Source organism: Hemibagrus wyckioides, linkage group LG19 (assembly GCF_019097595.1).
Source record: "Hemibagrus wyckioides isolate EC202008001 linkage group LG19, SWU_Hwy_1.0, whole genome shotgun sequence".
Classification (NCBI taxonomy): Eukaryota; Metazoa; Chordata; class Actinopteri; order Siluriformes; family Bagridae; genus Hemibagrus; species Hemibagrus wyckioides.
Genome location: NC_080728.1, coordinates 20,535,001 through 20,555,000, shown reverse-complemented (window position 1 = coordinate 20,555,000; position 20,000 = coordinate 20,535,001). Strand labels below are relative to the sequence as shown.

The 20,000-nt window shown below is 48.0% G+C and overlaps 1 pseudogene; it reads left to right on the top strand.

Annotated features, from left to right (window-relative positions):
* Positions 1-3,348: 3,348 nt before the first annotated feature.
* Positions 3,349-20,000, top strand: part of LOC131369919 (nuclear pore complex protein Nup107-like) — a 20,801-nt pseudogene continuing 4,149 nt past the window's right edge.

The window sequence follows — 20,000 nt, the reverse complement described above, 5'->3', positions numbered from 1 at the left end:
TAACTTCTTCAGCAATCTGAGCAACAGTAGGTCGTCTGTTGGATCGGATCACACGGGCCAGCCTTCACTCCCCACATCCATCAACGAGCCTTGACTGCCCATGACCCTGTCACCGGTTCACCACTGTTCCTTCCTTGGACCACTTTTGATAGATACTGACCACTGCAGACCGGGAACACCCCACAAGAGCTGCAGTTTTGGAGATGCTCTGATCCAGTGGTCTAGCCATCACAATTTGGCCCTTCATCAAACTCAAAGCTCAAATCCTTACACTTGTCCATTTTTCCTGCTTCTAACATCAACTTTGAGAACAAAATGTTGACTTGCTGCCTAATATATCCCACCCACTAACAGGTGCCATGATGAGGAGATACTCAGTCTGATTCACTTCACCTGGCAGTGATCAGAATCGGTGTGTGTGTGTATATATATATATTTGTGTGTGTGTGTGTATAAATAAAATATAAACTTTATATAAATTTTAAAACTCACACAACCACTTCGCCTCATTTTAAACAAACACCGAGTCAGTAATTGAGTTAAATGACCTACACTTACATTAATTATTATGATTATTATGATGATTAGCACCGTTAGGGTTATGACGTGGCAGCGCCACTGATCCGCCGCTCCGTTATAAAAGCCGCTTTGTTTCTAATTTCTCGAAACCACGTCCCTTTCCGGGTCTGCTGCGCTGTGATTGGTCAACCTGATTCACTGCCTCGTCCTACTTGGCTGCGTTCTATTCCGCGTGCGTGCGTTCTAAGTAGAGAGCTGGGCTCGTGCCTGGAAACCGTTATTAATGTCTTCTAATCCGTTATTAATGTCTTCTAATCCGTTATTAATGTCTTCTAAAGTGTTATTAATGTCTTCTAATCCGTTATTAATGTCTTCTAAAGTGTTATTAATGTCTTCTAATCCGTTATTAATGTCTTCTAATCCGTTATTAATGTCTTCTAAAGTGTTATTAATGTCTTCTAATCCGTTATTAATGTCTTCTAAAGTGTTATTAATGTCTTCTAATCCGTTATTAATGTCTTCTAAAGTGTTATTAATGTCTTCTAATCCGTTATTAATGTCTTCTAATCCGTTATTAATGTCTTCTAAAGTGTTATTAATGTCTTCTAATCCGTTATTAATGTCTTCTAAAGTGTTATTAATGTCTTCTAATCCGTTATTAATGTCTTCTAATCCGTTATTAATGTCTTCTAATCCGTTATTAATGTCTTCTAAAGTGTTATTAATGTCTTCTAATCCGTTATTAATGTCTTCTAAAGTGTTATTAATGTCTTCTAATCCGTTATTAATGTCTTCTAAAGTGTTATTAATGTCTTCTAATCCGTTATTAATGTCTTCTAAAGTGTTATTAATGTCTTCTAATCCGTTATTAATGTCTTCTAAAGTGTTATTAATGTTTTCTAATCCGTTATTAATGTCTTCTAAAGTGTTATTAATGTCTTCTAATCCGTTATTAATGTCTTCTAAAGTGTTATTAATGTCTTCTAATCCGTTATTAATGTCTTCTAAAGTGTTAATAATGTCTTCTAATCCGTTATTAATGTCTTCTAAAGTGTTATTAATGTCTTCTAATCCGTTATTAATGTCTTCTAATCCGTTATTAATGTCTTCTAAAGTGTTATTAATGTTTTCTAAATCGTTGTTAATGTCTTCTAAAGCTTTATTAATGTATTCTGAATCGTTATTAATGTTTTCTAAAGCGTTATTCAACAAAGAGATTTATGTTTATGAGATAAAAAATAAATAAATAAACAAATAAACGCACAAATAAGTAAATAAATAGCTACAAATACAAGGTAACAAAATTAAGTTAATTAAATTTACTGTAAAAGTACATGCTTTATTAATTAATTAGTAATTTACCTGTGTTTGTTTGTTTGTTTATTTACTTTTTTCTATATTTCTATGACATCATTAAATACAAATTAAAACATGTGGAGGGAGGAAATAAAAATTAATTATGAAATCAAAAATTAATTAAAAGGAAAATGAAGTGTGTTTTAATATTCTTCTAGTTGTGACGTCATTAAATAATAAATGGGAGATTTAAAAAAACGTTGGAAAAATATTTAGAAAAAATAGTAATAATTCATTTTAATTAAGCATTTAATTCAGTGCAATAATAAATTGAGACTTTTAAGGGAGATTATAAAATGATTAATTAAAACAATAATTAATTTGTTTAATTCATTTTAATCAAGTATTTAATTCAGTCACTGGCTGTTATTTATATTTATTTTATACCTATTTATGAAATTATATATTTCAGATACTCGGTATTAATTGTTGACATTAATATAAAAATATTATATAATTAATATATATTATATAAATAAAAAAAATCTCATTTTAAAATTATTTTTAAAAAATGTATAAATAAAAAATAGTATGTACCATGACAACGAGCTTAAATGAACATTTCATAAAGTTTTAGTTTTCCACTAAAGGGGAAAAAATATAGGATAGATAGATAAATAAATAAATAAACAAACAAACAAACAAACAAATAAATAAGTCATATAATATAATAAAACCATAATCAGCGGACATAAACAACTGAGACACCGCCATATTTGCCGTAACCATGGTAACGGTTTTATAAGTTTGATTTTTTTTTTAAGTGTAATTTAAAGTGTTATTTCCTGATGTTAGGAAGCTTGTGTGTACAGTCACGTGTTAGTGCCCTAGGCTTGCTGGTTTGTTGTTGTAGTGCACTCCACTCGGTGTGGATTGGCACAGAGCCGTTAGTTGCTCCGGCGTCGCGTTTCCGTGACGTCACAGACAGGCGTCCAGGAGGAGCAGAAGTGGTGTGAGAAAGGTGAGCAGTGAATGAACTCCATTCTGCCTAGACATGCGCCTTGTTTCCTCTCGCTGTCTCCTCGGTGAGTTCGGCAAGCTCCTCGTGTCCTCTTTCACACTCGTCTTTTAGCGCCGAGTCAAATGAATTGACACAATGATTGAATGACTCTCTGCAAGCTCCTGTTGCTGAGGTAAGTGATGGAGGGATGTTAGAAGACTCCTAGTGACCTGTTCTGTGTGTGTGTGTGTGTGTGTGTGTGTGTGTTTAGGAGTCTGAACTCTCCGGTGGTTCGAGATTCTGAAGTGACGCGAGCCGCCCGAAGGAAAAGCTCACACAAGAAGGTGGCATGTATCCTTCCCAAGCATCACTCATGGATGTGGAAGCCGGATCTGCTTGAAAATTCCATGTTCAAATGGGAATTCTGGGCTCTTTGATAAGGGGGAGTCCCCAGGGTCCTACATTCTGCCTCATTATTGTCCAACTCTCTAATAAATCCTCTAACATTAACACATGAGCACCATGGCCTGAATATGTTCTTAAAGAAGTCCTGCATCGTCCTTCGTTTGCTCCTTAACCACTTCTTCCAGTTCCTCTTGCGCAGGATGAGTCTCCTTCGGCCTCCATCACCGAAACCGCGACCCCGGCGCGACCCCTGCTGCGCCACACCCCCGGCTCTCTCCTCAAGCAGACGTGTAAGAGATGTGTGAACGTTATGAAGGGTTAAAGTGAATATTCATTTAAATCCAGATGTGTCTCATTGAGTGTGTTGTTGTGCACAGTCACCCCGAGGAGTGCGCTTAAGAACCCGGACATGTCGGCCATCTTGGGCACGGGGAGCAGGACGTCTCGCTTCGTGCACACGCCACGGCCCAAAGGCAGCCTCACTATGGTGAGAGTCTCACACACACACACACTCTCCTGAGCTGTGGCATAGATTTAAGATGATTGATGAATTGATTGTCGTATTGGGATTGCAGATTGATTCTGGCGGCCAAGATGATTTAAACCTTCTCTCTCTCTCTCTCTCTCTCTCTCTCACTCTCACACACACACACATACATACAGGGACAGGATTCAGACAGCTATGGAAGACGGTCTGATGATGGACATAACTGTAAGTGATGCGTGATGAGACACTGTGTCATGTATGTGTGTGAAAGAGAGAGTGTTTGTGAGTTTGTTGTGATAGTGGTTGTGTTTCATAATGTGAGTGTGAGAGAGAGTGAGTGTGTGTGTGTGGGAAAGAGAGAGTTTTGTGTGGGAGAAAGAGAGAGAGTGTGTGTGTGAAAGAGAGCGTTTTGTGTGTGAAAGTGTGTGTGTGAAAGAGAGAGCATGCGTGAGTGTGTGGGAGTTTGTTGTGATGGTGGTTGTGTTTCATAATGTGTGTGTGTGTGTGTGTGTAGGGAGAACACTCTACACACTCTGAAGCTGAGGAGGGATCAGACGAGCACATCATCTTTCAGCAGACCGCTGGTGACCGAGCTGGACCCTGACGCCCCCATCAGACAGAAACGCCCCTTGGCAGACCTGGACCGAGAGGACGACGCCCGCCTGCTCCGATACATCTACACACTCATCCGTGCCGGCATGACCAATGAGGTGTGTCTGTGTGGAAGTCATCTGTTTTGTCATGTTGTACATGTTTATCACACTAGGGGGCGCTGATTACCTGTTTATATATAAAGATTTTCAATTGTGTGTGTGTGTGTGTGTGTGTGTAGGCTCAGAGGTTGTGTAAGAGGTGTGGTCAGGCCTGGCGCGCTGCCACCCTGGAAGGTTGGAAACTCTATCACGACCCCAACTACAGTGAAGGTCAGGGTTCTGTCTCTCTCTCACACTAACACACACACACTAATGCACACACATACTAACTAGCACACACTAACACACACATACACACACACACATACTAATGCACAAACACACATTAAAACACACACACTAACACACATATACTATAAATAATACAGCTCTGGAAAAAAATAAGAGCCCACTGCAAAATAATGAGTTTCTCATGTTTTTTTCTTCCAGGTTCATGTATTGATGAGATTTTTGTTTCATGTATTGATGAGATGAAGAGTTTTGTTTCATTTTTTGTGAACTGCTGACAATATTTCTCCTAAATTCAAAATATAACTATTGTTATTAAGAGTGTATATTTAAAGGAAATGACAGCATATCAAAATAACCCAAGATCATGCAGTATTAATAACTCAAATTAAACAAAATGCAAAGAATTTGTAAACAGATTGTGTTAATGCTTTGGATAAATAACATTAAGAGATCAGTATTTGGAGGAATAACCCCGATCTGCATGTGTTTTGGCTCCTTGCTCTCCACCAGTTTCTCAAATTGCTGTTGGGGAACTTTATATCACTCTTTTTGCAAAAAAGCAAACAGCTCAGCTTTGCTTGATGGTTTGTGATCATCCATCTTCCTCTTCATGACATTCCAGAGGTTTTCAATGGGGTTCACATCTGGAGATTGGGCAGTGCTCTCTTATTTTTTTCCAGAGCTGTATATACATATAAACGCACACATTCACACACACTAACACACACATACTAACGCATGCACACACACATTAATGCTCACACACACATACACATATACATGCACACACACACACACACTAGCATACATACACATACTAACACACACATTCACACACACACTTTAGTTAGAACTTCCTTAAACAGATTTCCTTGTACACAGTGGTGGTGTTGATCATCTTCTGATTTTGTGTGTGTGTGTGTGTGTGTGTGTGTGTAGGAGGGGCGGAGCTGCAGCCGGTGGAGGGGAATCCTCATCGGTGTGTGTGTGTGTGTGTAGGCTCAGAGGTTGTGTAAGAGGTGTGGTCAGGCCTGGCGCGCTGCCACCCTGGAAGGTTGGAAACTCTATCACGACCCCAACTACAGTGAAGGTCAGGGTTCTGTCTCTCTCTCACACTAACACACACACAAACACACAATAACACACACACACACACACACTAACACACACACTAACTCTCACTAACACTCACATATACACTCTAGCACACATACACCAACACGTGCACACACACACACACACACACTTTAGTTAGAACTTCCTTAAACAGATTTCCTTGTACACAGCGGTGGTGTTGATCATCTTCTGATTTTGTGTGTGTGTGTGTGTGTGTGTAGGAGGGGCGGAGCTACAGCCGGTGGAGGGGAATCCTCATCGGTGTGTGTGGAAGTTGTGCTGTTGGAGGATGGCTGAGGAGGTGAGAATGTCACACTGAGCTGTCTCTCTCTCTGTAATAACAACAACGTCTGTCTGTCGGTCTCTCCTATCTGTCTCTGTCTGTCTTACATCTGCCTCTGTCTGTCTGTCTCACATCTGCTTCTGTCTTTCCCTCTGTCTCTCACATCTGTCTTAGTCTGTCTGTCTCACATTTGCCTCTGTCTGCCTGTCTCACATCTGACTCTGTCTGTCTCTCACCTCTTTCTTTCTCTCTTGATCTCTCGTTTTCTCTCTCTGTCTCACTGTCTGTCTGTTCTTTGTTTTTCTCTCCATTCGTCTCTCCTCCTCTCTCACATGTGTATCTGTCAATTTTTTGATTTCATAAATAAATAGACAGACAGACAGATTGATAGATAGATATAGTTTATTGATCCCATGAGGTAAATTCTTGTGTTACAACACCTTAGTCATTTACAAGATATACATCACACACAAAATTATAAAGAGTGAAATTATAAATAAATATACAGCACACCAAATGTAAAAATTGATTTGTAAATGTAAAAATCTCACGATTTGCTGCTTCACTGATCTGCGAAATTTTCTTTGGAACCTAACTAATTTGCATCCACGAATTTATACGTTTTCATACTTTTTAATGAGAAATTATTAAGAAAAATTTAGTTTGTTAATTTAGTAATATAAATATAAAAGTAAAATCAACAAGATATCAATGTAAATAAAATATAAATGTTATTTTAATTCAACTGAACCCCGCTGATATCACGTACGTACAGTACAGAGATTACAACATGCTATTGGCTGGAAGGGTTGGAAGTAGCCAATCAGAGAGCATTAACAGTTTTACCTAGCTGCTGATTGGCTGGTAGCTACAATACTTCGTATGCGTGATGTCGCGGTTCATCTCCCAGCCCCTTGTGCTCGGTTCAACACGCACATATATTCCGTGAATCAGAGATCTCAGTGATTTTCCCTTGGTTTTTATACAGGCGATACTGTACTCTATTTTTACGTCAAACATTTATTTGTTTTTTAAAGGTAATGTATTAAGCTAACTTTTAAATGAAATTAAAGTGTTTTGGGACCATGATTGGGGTCATTTAGGGTTTCTCTAAACTCTAAAAGTAAGCATTTATAGTACAGTATCATTTTTAGTGTTTTTCTACCACACGTGTGTGAGGTACTACTGTATTTATAAATACACAGCACACAAAATGTAAAATCATAAATAAATATATATACCCACACACCCAGTAATATTAGACTGAGAAGAAAGAAGAAAAACCTTAAATATAGAATATAGTAAGTTAAATTTAAAGTTAAAACCGTGCATATGAGCACACTGGGAGTAGATAATAAATATGAAGAGTCTAGACAATAGTGTTAATAGTAGTAGTAGTGCAGTGTGAGAGTGTTATCACCTGTCACACACACACACAGGTACAGAGCTATGGTACAATGTTATTGTGAATGGTATGAATGATCTCCTGTAACGTTCTTGAATGTGTTGGTGTTGCAGGAGAAGTTCAACAGGTACGAGAGAGCCATCTATGCTGTGCCGAGTGGAAATCTCCGACAGGTAACATCACAACATCGTCGTCTTTCATTTTCATCTTTCACTCAGCTGTTCTTCCTGATATCAGAGTCACTTATTGTCATCACACACACACCTAACTCTTCCTGAAATACTCGTTTGACTAGCGCTTGTTTAAATAAAAAATTGTTTGCGTCCTCTTCTTGATGTATTGTTAGTCCGTGAGCAGTATTTATAGACACTGGGAAGCACTTTTGCATGTCGCTTTGGATAAGGGCGTCGGCCAAATGGTGTAAATGTAAATGTTTAATGTAAATGACTGAACAGGTTGTAGCTCTGGTGGCCTGCACTGTAGGCTTGCTGGGACAAGCTGGGGGTTTGGTGGTCCTCACTGAGAGCTTGGTGGTCCTGGTGTTTGGTCAGTCATGCTCTCACTGCAGCTTTCAAGTCTTTTAAGTTTTCAAAATCGTCTAGAACAGAAGTGAGTCTGGCTTCAGAACCCTGGAACATGATCATTCCACTGGTGTAGATATTCACAGTCAGAGAAGTGCGGTCCGTGCTGTTTTTTATTTTTATCTGTCTGCCATGATCTATGTTCCTTCTTGTCTGGATTGTGTTGTGGCCACAGAGAACCTTGTACCAAGCGTTGGTGTCTTCTGTGTAGAACAGGAGATTTGTGACTCTGCCTACTGAATTTTTATCTGCTCTGAGAGTTTCTGGGTGTCTTCTCAGGAGCTCGTGTTTATATTCCCTTTTATCTAGCAGATTCTCTGGGTAGATGATGAGAAGGGAATAAAGTCTGCTCCTGATTTCATCAGCCATGTCTCGCACTCTGATTTATTCTGTTTTAATGAAGAAGTTTTAATTTTATTTAATATAAGTGTTTTATTTATGATATAAAGAGTGTTGTGTAGATTTGCAGGTTCTTACCTGCGTGTCACAAAGATGGCTTATGTAAAATGCGTCCTTATTTTTCACAAATTGGTTGTTGTTGTTGTTGTTGTTGTCATCGTCGTCTTTTCTCTCTAGCTTCTGCTCCTCTTCTGTTAGCCGATGATGAGTCTGAAATATTTTCAGCTTCTCTTTTTTTTTTTTTTTTTTTTTTTAATTGTAGTCGATTGTTTTCTCTTCTTGTTTTTTTTTCATTTCTCTTTTAGAACCAAATCGTTTCACTTCCGTCTCTCTCTCACTCTCTCTCTGTCTCTCTCTCTCTGTCTCTTTCTCTTTCTCTCTCTGTCTATCTCTCTCTAACTCCACCTTTTTTTTTTTTTGACGTAGTTGTTGCCGGTTTGTGAGACACGGTGTGGGCATGTCTCCGTGTTTTGGTGGACTCATTGTTAGAGCAGGAGCTGCGATATTCAGGACTGACCCATGAGGAGCTGGATGAGCTGCCCAGAGAATACCTGGAGGCCAGGTGAGCACTCATCTACACCACACACTCGCTGCCGGAGAAATCGCCTTCAGAGGATTTTGCGCTGGGCAAAATAATTTTCACGCTTACGAAGGGAATAAAACGCTGATTCGAAAGAAAAAGAATCACCCATTCTTCCTTTACAGCTAAAACAGACAAATCAAACCGAATCATTTACTGCCATGCAATGAATCACTCATTTTGAACGAGTCAGTAAATGAGTGAATCTATATCGGTCAGTGGTGTGCACTGAATCACTCATTTTGAACGAGTCAGTAAATGAGTGAATCTGTATCGGTCAGTGGTGTGCAATGAATCACTCATTTTGAACGAGTCAGTAAGTGAGTGAATCTATATCGGTCAGTGGTGTGCACTGAATCACTCATTTTGAACGAGTCAGTAAATGAGTGAATCTATATCGGTCAGTGATGTGCACTGAATCATTCATTTTGAACGAGTCACTAAATGAGTGAATCTGTATCGGTCAGTGATGTGCACTGAATCATTCATTTTGAACGAGTCACTAAATGAGTGAATCTGTATCGGTCAGTGATGTGCACTGAATCATTCATTTTGAACGAGTCACTAAATGAGTGAATCTGTATCGGTCAGTGATGTGCACTGAATCATTCATTTTGAACGAGTCACTAAATGAGTGAATCTGTATCGGTCAGTGATGTTCACAGAGTCGATCATTTTGAACAAGTCACTAAATGAACAAACCTGTTTTGGTCAGTGATGTGCACTGAGTCGTTCATTTAGAATGAATCATTTGATGAACAAATCTGGATCATTTAAAGAATCACTAGATGACTGAATCTGTATGGGTGTAGGCTTTTAGGCCTCCCCTTGCCTGCTAGGATTTCCTTGTTTGCAGTGTTGGCATGTCTGTGTTATATTATATTATGGGATTAACAAAATCCTTGCTGTTTCATTTTCAGCTGGACGATGGAAAAAGTATTTGAGGAGCTACAAGCAACCGAGTCAAAGGTCAGTCTTGCAGTAGATTTATACTTAAGAATTATTTTAAGTGTGTGTGTGTAAATCATAATATTTAATGTGTGTGTTGGACAGAGAGTTCTGGACGCAACCAAGGAGCACTATCACATTATTCAGAAGTTCGTCATCCTCGGAGACTTGGATGGTAATAATGCTATTAGATTGGCTCAGTTTGTGTGTACAGGGTAGTGATAAGATGCATTTTAAGTGTGTGTGTGTGTGTGTCAGGGCTTTTGGAAGAGTTTGGTGATTGGTTAGGAAAGACGCCTCCATTACCGGCTCATCTCCTGCGCTTCATGACTCACCTGGTGCTGTTCTATCGCTGTCTGGGAATGCAGCTGAAGGTACACACACACACACACACACCATCTAAATTGTGAAAATTATATTTGCAACTTCACTTGTGCTGTGTTCTGTTCTTGCTGAGTCAGTGAATCATTTCAGTCAAGATCATAATTTGATTCACTTTCTGGAGAAAATGATTCTTTTCTTAAACACAGGTGTGTTTTAAAATAATCCACTAGTAGCTTTTCTCCCTATTGCTCTAGCTGATTTGTTTATATTTATGTTTATGTATATTTGCTGTAGATGTAAACATGATCAAATTACACAACCAGGAAAACTGAATCTTAACGAATCATTTATCTGAACTGATTCAAATGAGTCACTCAAATTTAAAACGATTCCTTTTGACAAGTGCACATTAAAACGTCTGAATAAATAAACCTTTAAGCTGTAACGTGTGTGTGTGTGTGTGTGTGTGTGTGTGTAGGAGGAGGTGTGTATGGACGTGCTGAAAGCCTACATCTCTCTGCTGGTGAAGGAGAAGCAGGTGGAGCTCATAGCGTTCTACGTCAGTCACCTGCCCGCGGATGTGGGAGTGTCTCAGTACGCGCGCTTCCTGGAGGAAGTGACCGAGACCGAGCAGCGGAGACGCTGCCTGGAGCTGGCCAGAGAAGCTGGTGAGGAGGAGAACCGCATCCGTTTATCCATCCGTCCGTCTGTCCATCCATCTGTTCGCCCATCCGTCCATACATCTATCTACACATCCAGCTCATCCCTACATCTGTCATTCTTTTCACTTTTCCATCCATCTTTGCATTCTTCTTCTCATCCATCCATCTTTCCATTCTTCTCATTTATCTATCCGTCTTTCCATTAATCCACCCATCCATTTTGGTCCTTTCATTTTTTTCTGTCCGTCATTCCATTCCTCCTTTCACTCCATCCATCTCTCCTTCCACTCATGTTTCCTTCTCTTATCCACTAGTCTGTCCATCCTTTCATTTATTTGTCTGCCTGTTTTTTCTTTTTGCTTGTCCATCCTTTTGCTCTCATATCTGTCCGTCCTTTCACTTATCCATCTATCCTTTCGTTTGTCTATCTGTCAGTGTCTTAGCTCACCTTAGGCATGTTATTTTCCTCCTCCATCTGTCTGTCCTTTAACTCATCCGTTCTTTCGCTCATCTATTTCAGTCCATCCTCTCTTTTCTTACTATCTTAAATTTTACTCATCTGTTTATCATGTTCTTTTACTCATCCATCAATCCGTTGTTTCATTCACTTGTCTATTTACTCCTCTGCCCATTTGTCTTCACTTGTCCATCTATCTACCATCCTTCTTATTCATCCATCTGCTTTTCCATCCATCCATCCATTCATTTATCTGTTCTTTTGCTTGTCCATTTGTCCATCCTTTAAGATGTTTTTGTCCTCTTCCGTCAGCCTGTCCTTTGACTTATCCATTTATCAGTTCATCCTCTCACTTAATCCATCCATCCATCCATCCATCCATCCATCCTTGTGCATACTGTCCCGGATTTTACTCATCTGTTTCATCCATCCATCTTTTTGTTCGTTGGTACATGCTTCAAGTCTATTCTTCCTCTCCCTTTTCTCTTTATATCACTTCAATGCTTTATCTCTCCATCATCTGTCGTTCTCTTCCTCCGTTCACAGACCTACACATACCTTCAGTTCCTCTTTAATTCTAAATCGTGTTTTTTTTTGTGTGTTTCAGGTCTGGACGTTGCGGCGGTCACTAAGACGGTGGTGGAGACGGTGAGAGAGAGAGACGGAGAGGAGTTCTCTCACCATGACCTCACTCCTGCTCTGGACACGGGCACTACAGCGGTACGACACACACACCTCACCTCACCTCACGGCACACACACACACCTCACGGCACACACACACACCTCACCTCACCTCACGGCACACACACACACCTCACCTCACGGCACACACACACACCTCACGGCACACACACACACCTCACGGCACACACACACACCTCACCTCACGGCACACACACACACCTCACGGCACACACACACACCTCACCTCACCTCACGGCACACACACACACCTCACCTCACGGCACACACACACACCTCACGGCACACACACACACCTCACCTCACCTCACGGCACACACACCTCACCTCACCTCACCTCACGGCATACACACGCACACCTCACGGCGCACACACGCACACCTCACGGCGCACACACGCACACCTCACGGCGCACACACGCACACCTCACCTCACGGCACACACACACACCTCACGGCGCACACACACACACCTCACCTCACGGCACACACACACACCTCACCTCACGGCACACACACACACCTCACCTCACCTCACGGCACACACACACACCTCACCTCACCTCACGGCACACACACACACCTCACGGCGCACACACACACCTCACCTCACGGCACACACACACACCTCACGGCGCACACACACACCTCACCTCACCTCACGGCACACACACACACCTCACCTCACCTCACGGCACACACACACACCTCACCTCACCTCACGGCATACACACACACACCTCACCTCACGGCACACACACACACCTCACGGCGCACACACACACACCTCACGGCGCACACACACACCTCACCTCACCTCACCTCACGGCGCACACACACACACCTCACCTCACGGCACACACACACACCTCACCTCACGGCACACACACACACCTCACCTCACCTCACGGCACACACACCTCACCTCACGGCACACACACCTCACCTCACCTCACGGCACACACACCTCACCTCACCTCACCTCACGGCACACACACCTCACCTCACCTCACCTCACGGCACACACACACACCTCACCTCACCTCACGGCACACACACACACCTCACCTCACGGCACACACACCTCACCTCACGGCACACACACACACCTCACCTCACCTCACGGCACACACACCTCACCTCACCTCACCTCACGGCACACACACACACCTCACCTCACGGCACACACACCTCACCTCACGGCACACACACACACACCTCACGGCACACACACCTCACCTCACGGCACACACACACACCTCACGGCACACACACCTCACCTCACGGCACACACACACACCTCACCTCACCTCACGGCACACACACCTCACCTCACGGCACACACACACACCTCACCTCACCTCACGGCACACACACCTCACCTCACGGCACACACACCTCACCTCACGGCACACACACCTCACCTCACGGCACACACACACACCTCACGGCACACACACACACCTCACCTCACCTCACGGCACACACACACACCTCACCTCACCTCACGGCACACACACACACCTCACCTCACCTCACGGCACACACACCTCACCTCACGGCACACACACACACCTCACGGCACACACACACACACACCTCACGGCACACACACACACCTCACGGCACACACACACACCTCACGGCACACACACACACCTCACCTCACGGCACACACACACACCTCACGGCACACACACACACCTCACCACACCTCACGGCACACACACACACACCTCACGGCACACACACACACCTCACCACACCTCACGGCACACACACACCTCACCACACCTCACGGCACACACACACACACCTCACGGCACACCCACACACCTCACCACACCTCTCGGCTCACACACACACACCTCAGGGCACACACACACACCTCACCACACCTCACGGCACACACACACACACCTCACGGCACACACACACACCTCACGGCACACACACCTCACCTCACCTCACGGCACACACACACACACACACCTCACGGCACACACACACACACCTCACGGCACACACACACACACCTCACGGCACACACACCTCACCTCACCTCACGGCACACACACACACCTCACGGCACACACACACACCTCACGGCACACACACACACCTCACGGGCACACACACACACCTCACGGCACACACACACACACCTCACGGCACACACACACACACCTCACGGCACACACACACACCTCACCTCACCTCACGGCACACACACACACACACCTCACCTCACCTCACGGCACACACACACACACACCTCACGGCACACACACACACCTCACGGCACACACACACACCTCACCTCACCTCACGGCACACACACACACACCTCACGGCACACACACCTCACGGCACACACACACACCTCACGGCACACACACACACCTCACGGCGCACACACACACACCTCACCTCACCTCACGGCGCACACACACACACCTCACCTCACGGCGCACACACACACACCTCACCTCACCTCACGGCACACACACACACCTCACCTCACCTCACGGCACACACACACACCTCACGGCACACACACACACCTCACGGCGCACACACACACACCTCACCTCACCTCACGGCACACACACACACCTCACGGCATACACACGCACACCTCACGGCGCACACACGCACACCTCACGGCGCACACACGCACACCTCACGGCGCACACACGCACACCTCACCTCACGGCACACACACACACACCTCACCTCACGGCACACACACCTCACGGCACACACACCTCACCTCACGGCACACACACACACCTCACGGCACACACACACACACACCTCACGGCACACACACACACCTCACGGCACACACACACACCTCACGGCACACACACACACCTCACCTCACGGCACACACACACACCTCACACCACACACACACACCTCACCACACCTCACGGCACACACACACACACCTCACGGCACACACACACACCTCACCACACCTCACGGCACACACACACCTCACCACACCTCACGGCACACACACACACACCTCACGGCACACACACACACCTCACCACACCTCACGGCACACACACACACACCTCACGGCACACACACACACCTCACGGCACACACACCTCACCTCACCTCACGGCACACACACACACACACACACCTCACGGCACACTCACACACACCTCACGGCACACACACACACACCTCACGGCACACACACCTCACCTCACCTCACGGCACACACACACACCTCACGGCACACACACACACCTCACGGCACACACACACACACCTCACGGCACACACACACCCCTCACGGCACACACACACACACCTCACGGCACACACACACACCTCACCACACCTCACGGCACACACACACCTCACCACACCTCACGGCACACACACACACACCTCACGGCACACACACACACCTCACCACACCTCACGGCACACACACACACACCTCACGGCACACACACACACCTCACCACACCTCACGGCACACACACACACACCTCACCACACCTCACGGCACACACACACACCTCACGGCACACACACCTCACCTCACCTCACGGCACACACACACACACACACCTCACGGCACACACACACACACCTCACGGCACACACACACACACCTCACGGCACACACACCTCACCTCACCTCACGGCACACACACACACCTCACGGCACACACACACACCTCACGGCACACACACACACCTCACGGCACACACACACACCTCACGGCACACACACACACACCTCACGGCACACACACACACACCTCACGGCACACACACACACCTCACCTCACCTCACGGCACACACACACACACACCTCACCTCACCTCACGGCACACACACACACACACCTCACGGCACACACACACACCTCACGGCACACACACACACCTCACCTCACCTCACGGCACACACACACACACCTCACGGCACACACACACACCTCACGGCACACACACACACCTCACGGCACACACACACACCTCACGGCACACACACACACCTCACCTCACCTCACGGCGCACACACACACACCTCACCTCACGGCGCACACACACACACCTCACCTCACCTCACGGCACACACATACACCTCACCTCACCTCACGGCACACACACACACCTCACGGCACACACACACACCTCACGGCGCACACACACACACCTCACCTCACCTCACGGCACACACACACACCTCACGGCACACACACACACCTCACGGCACACACACACACCTCACGGCACACACACACACACCTCACGGCACACACACACACACCTCACCTCACGGCACACACACACACACCTCACCTCACGGCACACACACACACCTCACGACACACACACACACCTCACGGCACACACACACACACCTCACGGCACACACACACACACCTCACCTCACGGCACACACACACACACCTCACCTCACGGCACACACACACACCTCACCTCACGGCACACACACACACACACACACACACACACACCTCACCTCACGGCACACGCACCTCACCTCACCTCACGGCACACGCACACACACACCTCACCTCACGGCACACGCACCTCACCTCACCTCACGGCACACGCACACACACACCTCACCTCACGGCACACGCACACACACACCTCACCTCACGGCACACACACACACACACACACACACCTCACCTCACGGCACACGCACCTCACCTCACGGCACACACACACACACACACACACACACACACACACACACCTCACCTCACGGCACACGCACCTCACCTCACGGCACACACACCTCACCTCACGGCACACACACACACACACACACACACACACACACACACACACACACCTCACCTCACGGCACACGCACCTCACCTCACGGCACACGCACACACCTCACCTCACGGCACACGCACACACACACCTCACGGCACACGCACACACCTCACCTCACGGCACACGCACACACACACCTCACCTCACGGCACACGCACACACACACCTCACCTCACGGCACACGCACACACACACCTCACCTCACGGCACACGCACACACACACCTCACCTCACGGCACACGCACACACCTCACCTCACGGCACACGCACACACACACCTCACCTCACGGCACACGCACACACACACCTCACCTCACGGCACACGCACACACACACCTCACCTCACGGCACACGCACACACACACCTCACCTCACGGCACACGCACACACACACCTCACCTCACGGCACACGCACACACACACCTCACCTCACGGCACACGCACACACACACCTCACCTCACGGCACACACACACACACCTCACGGCACACGCACACACCTCACCTCACGGCACACGCACACACACACCTCACCTCACGGCACACGCACACACACACCTCACCTCACGGCACACGCACACACACACCTCACCTCACGGCACACGCACACACACACCTCACCTCACGGCACACGCACACACACACCTCACCTCACGGCACACGCACACACACACCTCACCTCACGGCACACGCACACACACCTCACCTCACGGCACACGCACACACACACCTCACCTCACGGCACACACACCTCACCTCACGGCACACGCACACACACCTCACGGCACACGCACACACCTCACCTCACGGCACACGCACACACACACCTCACGGCACACACACACACCTCACGGCACACGCACACACCTCACGGCACACGCACACACACACCTCACCTCACGGCACACGCACACACACACACCTCACCTCACGGCACACGCACACACACACCTCACCTCACGGCACACGCACACACACACCTCACCTCACGGCACACGCACACACACACCTCACCTCACGGCACACGCACACACACACCTCACCTCACGGCACACGCACACACACACCTCACCTCACGGCACACGCACACACACACCTCACCTCACGGCACACGCACACACACACCTCACCTCACGGCACACGCACACACACACCTCACCTCACGGCACACACACCTCACCTCACGGCACACGCACACACACCTCACGGCACACGCACACACCTCACCTCACGGCACACGCACACACACACCTCACGGCACACACACACACCTCACGGCACACGCACACACCTCACGGCACACGCACACACACACCTCACCTCACGGCACACGCACACACACACCTCACCTCACGGCACACGCACACACACACCTCACCTCACGGCACACGCACACACACACCTCACCTCACGGCACACACACCTCACCTCACGGCACACGCACACACACCTCACGGCACACGCACACACCTCACCTCACGGCACACGCACACACACCTCACGGCACACGCACACACCTCACCTCACGGCACACGCACACACACCTCACGGCACACGCACACACCTCACCTCACGGCACACGCACACACACACCTCACCTCACGGCACACGCACACACACACCTCACCTCACGGCACACGCACACACACACCTCACCTCACGGCACACGCACACACACACCTCACCTCACGGCACACGCACACACACACCTCACCTCACGGCACACACACCTCACCTCACGGCACACGCACACACACCTCACGGCACACGCACACACCTCACCTCACGGCACACGCACACGCACACACACACCTCACGGCACACGCACACACCTCACCTCACGGCACACGCACACACCTCACGGCACACGCACACACCTCACGGCACACGCACACACCTCACCTCACGGCACACGCACACACACACCTCACGGCACACACACACACCTCACGGCACACGCACACACCTCACGGCACACGCACACACCTCACCTCACGGCACACGCACACACACACCTCACGGCACACGCACACACCTCACCTCACGGCACACGCACACACACACCTCACCTCACGGCACACGCACACACACACCTCACGGCACACGCACACACCTCACCTCACGGCACACGCACACACCTCACGGCACACGCACACACCTCACCTCACGGCACACGCACACACACACCTCACGGCACACGCACACACCTCACCTCACGGCACACGCACACACCTCACGGCACACGCACACACCTCACCTCACGGCACACGCACACACCTCACCTCACGGCACACACACACACCTCACGGCACACGCACACACCTCACGGCACACGCACACACCTCACCTCACGGCACACGCACACACCTCACGGCACACGCACACACCTCACCTCACGGCACACGCACACACACACCTCACGGCACACGCACACACCTCACCTCACGGCACACGCACACACCTCACGGCACACGCACACACCTCACCTCACGGCACACACACACACCTCACGGCACACGCACACACCTCACGGCACACGCACACACCTCACCTCACGGCACACGCACACACCTCACCTCACGGCACACGCACACACCTCGCGGCACACGCACACACACACCTCACCTCACGGCACACGCACACACCTCACCTCACGGCACACACACACACCTCACGGCACACGCACACACCTCACGGCACACGCACACACCTCACCTCACGGCACACACACACCTCACGGCACACGCACACACCTCACGGCACACGCACACACCTCACGGCACACGCACACACCTCACCTCACGGCACACGCACACACACACCTCACCTCACGGCACACGCACACACACACCTCACCTCACGGCACACGCACACACACACCTCACCTCACGGCACACGCACACACACACCTCACCTCACGGCACACGCACACACACACCTCACCTCACGGCACACACACACACACCTCACGGCACACACACACACCTCACCTCACGGCACACACACACACACCTCACGGCACACACACACACCTCACC